Source organism: Lactuca sativa, chromosome 4, assembly GCF_002870075.4.
Source record: "Lactuca sativa cultivar Salinas chromosome 4, Lsat_Salinas_v11, whole genome shotgun sequence".
In the NCBI taxonomy this organism is placed as follows: Eukaryota; Viridiplantae; Streptophyta; class Magnoliopsida; order Asterales; family Asteraceae; genus Lactuca; species Lactuca sativa.
In genome coordinates, this window is record NC_056626.2 from 17,960,350 (window position 1) to 17,964,365 (window position 4,016).

The window sequence follows — 4,016 nt, forward strand, 5'->3', positions numbered from 1 at the left end:
AGTTCAATTGGGGGGAGATTTGTAACACTCCAAACCAGGTATTACCTTTGAAGCCATCTAAATTTTTAAATGTTGAATAAGTACGTTGAACGTACTCATGGGTACGCTTAGCGTACTATGTATGAATGATCGCGAAGGGACAACATGTAAGCTGGGCATACCAAGAGTACGTTGAGCGTACGTAACGGATATTCAAACCCTAATTTCTAGACTTGAGACCTATACAAGCATCCTTATCTCATTTAAACCTCACCCTAACAGCCTCTATCACCTTCAAACTGATGGGTTTTGAGCATTCTAACACTTCCTAAGTGTACATGCAACCCTAATAACCTTGGATCTGTGTTTCTCTAATTATCATGCAAACTTGATTTCCAAGGCTCTGATCCTATCTAGCATACATGGGGAACAATTTTAACTTGAATAAAAGATAGAACTACATACCTTGTTGTTGATTTTGATCCTTGAAATCTTGTGAGTCTAGCACCCCAAGTGTGATGCCTCAAATGCTTCACACAACACCAAATGCTATGGAGTAGACTTGGAGAGAAAGTATAACACTCTAAAAATCGGCTCTAGCCCTCAAGCATGCATGTGTAACCGATTTTGGGACAAACATGAGCTTTATATAGTGTTGACACATTTAGGGTTACACCATGTAAACCCTAATGTGTCATGACTCTTCATTTCCATGACCCATAGGTTTGTAACTCCCATGGAGCCTCCATGGAGCATCCAATGGGTTCAACCCAACTTGATTATCCATGGAGCCTCTTATCCCACTATATAAGTTATGGATGATTTACATAATCAACACATATATTTAATTAGTTATCTTTTGATCACTTAATTAATTCTTGATCAAACTAATTAAATAATATTATTAATATATTAGAACTTATAATATATTAATAAACCACATGTGTTATTTCTCTCATTTAGTCTATCCAATTGCATGGTGCCATGCAACCCAAATGGACCATGCAACCCAAATGGACCATGTCGGGTCGAGTCAAGTACATACCAGAAATAGTTATGGACTTAGACACCTTATCTAACACAAATGTCTCTGAAAACCCTAAAACCATTAAAGAGTGTGTTTTGAGCTTAATTAGTACATGTGTGGCCATTTTAGTGTCCATTCAAGAGGAAGGCGTTGTCAATCAAGCTTGGAGTGGCATTGGACTTCAAAAATTTGTATCTAGTTCACCTTGAGGAGCGTTTGGAGGTATAAAGCACTGATATTTCCTTCTTATTCTTTAAATCTAGTTAGGGTTTTCTTTATGGTCCCTTTTTTTGGTTTTGGACCTTCTCTTGAGAGTTCAGTAACTCCAGAGGCTAATATGGTTATATTTGAGCCTTGTGAGCATGATAGATGCATAAAGGTACTAGCTTGGAGAGTATCAAGACTTCATGCAAGAGTTTGGAGCCTTAAATGAAGTCCTAATGTGAGGAATGAAATTTTTTAGTCCCATAGAGCATGCAAGGGCATAAAGTTGCCAACTTTATGCCCTAGGGCGTCTTAATGAGCTCATATCTGGTTATGGATGATAGAACATCGAGTATTAAGCACTTAATGGAAGAAAGCGTTAAATCTGTTTGTATGCTAGGTGTAAGTTATTGTATGCCACGCGTACTACTCAGAGATTCAGTGTGTTGTGCGTAGCAGGGTGGTACGCCAGGCGTACACACAACAGATGGACTTGGGCTTGTTTGGGCCTTTGAGCTTTTGGGCCTCAATTAGTCATTGGGCCTAGTAGTTAGCTTTATGCTAAGTGGTATGCTAGTGATTATATGATATTTGCATGGAAGACCCTAGAGGGAGCCCATGGCAGTTGGATATAAGACCATGTGGGGGAGCCCATAACATTCCTAGGTAAATACGATGTGGGGGATCCCATGGCATGATGGTATAAGACCCTGGGGGAGCCCACAACATCCTTATATGTTTATGTATGTGTTATGTAGTATGATAGATACTTCTGTGATATATGATATTCTAGTTGATTATGTATGTTATTGCATGGAAGACCCTACGGGGAGCCCATGGCAGTGGGATATAAGACTATGTGGGGGATCCCATGGAATTTTTAGGTAAAGACCATGGGGAAGCCCATGACATGAAGGTATAAGACCCTCGGGGGAGCCCACAACATCCTTATATGTCAGTATGCATGGCTTATGTGGTAGATGTAGCTTTTATAGCTAATATGATATGTGTTATGTAGATTGTGTGCGGGGTATGCTCTCGGGGACTCACTAAGCATTAGCCTATAGTTTGTGGATTTGTTTCAAGTACATCCAAGCCCAAGGGCAAGGGCAAGGCTTGATGGCGCGGTGTGCACTCTCTCAGGTGTTTTATGGGACACTCTAATGTTTTGAAATAAAAGTTGTAATTGATATGAGTTTTGAAAACAATTATATTTGGATTTCGTGATTTATGGAGATGTGTTTGGTTAATTAAAAATGAAAAAAAAATCTTTTGAAAAATTGGGTCGTTACTTTGGATATAACGAGAATCTACATAGTTGTTTGTACATCGCTTGGTGGATTTCCGTAAGCTTTTGGTACACCTCTCATCTATCTAGGTTTTCTTAGGGTATTTGTCAGTAAATCACTTCTCTGTTATTTGATTGTTTTGGTCTTATGTACCATTTATTTGTTTGTTATTTGTTGTTATTTAATTCTAATTTGTGTATCTATTTGTTCTTGTGTTTATCTACTAACTACCAATTGTGCTCTTTTTTGTTTCGTTATATGTATTGGCTTGCTCTGTCTACAAGCAAGGTAGAATCTGGTTTAGTACAGGTAGTTTGGATTGTTGGGAACATAAATCATTTGTCATATTGTGTGTAGTAAACATGTTTGGAGCAACTCCTTGCAGACCCGGTACAAGGAATCCATATTGTTATGATTTTGATGATCCGTTATTTTGCATTCGTCTAATAATGGTATTGTTTCTATAATCAGTATTAAACTCACTAGAACTGAAAATTTTAGGGTTTGAAGGTGTTCTATGTTGAGCTCAAAGTTGGGATTTGTTCATAATACTTTTCTTAAACTTAAAGAAGATGAAAATAAAATACTAAACATGAAAGAGTCAATAATGTTGTTTGTTCTTGGTTTATTAGGTCAATATCTTAGTCTATGTATGCTAGTCATGCTTGTTCAGAAATTGACATTTTGACTAAATTGTTTGTAACTTATCACAAGGCCTATGGATCCGTTATCTTTAATTTGCATCAAAAAATTATATCACTCACCTAGAGTGGTCTTTCTATTTCTGATTACTACAACAAACTTGATACATTGTGGAATGAATTTGATTAGTTAATTAATCTTACTAAGTGTACATGTGATGCATCTGCTAAGTTTAATGATCGCTCCAAACTGATGAAATTTATGCAATTTCTTTCTAATTTGGATAATAAATCCAGTCATGTTAGAAGTCATATCCATAGGGTAGGTCTCTTGAGATTAGCATTAGGTCGTTGTAGTATAGTGGTAAGTATTCCCGCCTGTCACGCGGGTGACCCGGGTTCGATCCCCGGCAACGGCGCCAAAAACTTGATGTGTGTAAAACCAACTAGTTTTAATCCTACTAACTCAGACACAAAATAAACACACGAAAGGCAGTGTACCTATCAATTAGTAATATAGTTCAAGCAAGTAGGGTATCGAACACAGGGAACGGTAAACAATTAAAATAAATGCTAATATTATCTAAATAAAACAAATAACAAAAAGAGGGTTTTCTCTAGTTTTACAAGACTAGAAACTTAATTAAAATAACCAACACACAAATTAACTAACTAGCAACTAAAACAATTAATTACCAACTAAATTCAATAGTAAAGAGGACTTCTGTTTAGGTACGACTCATTTGTTCCCATGGATGATTTTAATGTATCGGATTAATTCTTCATTGGCTACCGATTAAGATAATTAGGTTCACGTTCGCTATTCCTAATTCTTAGAAAACAAATTAACTCAAGCAATGGCCAGTTGTCTAAATT

General features: G+C 36.8%; 1 non-coding gene across 1 annotated transcript; it reads left to right on the forward strand.

Annotated features, from left to right (window-relative positions):
* The first annotated feature begins 3,487 nt into the window (after window positions 1-3,487).
* TRNAD-GUC (transfer RNA aspartic acid (anticodon GUC)) lies at window positions 3,488-3,559 on the forward strand. The gene has a single exon. It is a non-coding gene; the product is annotated as a tRNA-Asp (tRNA).
* The last annotated feature ends 457 nt before the right edge of the window (window positions 3,560-4,016 follow it).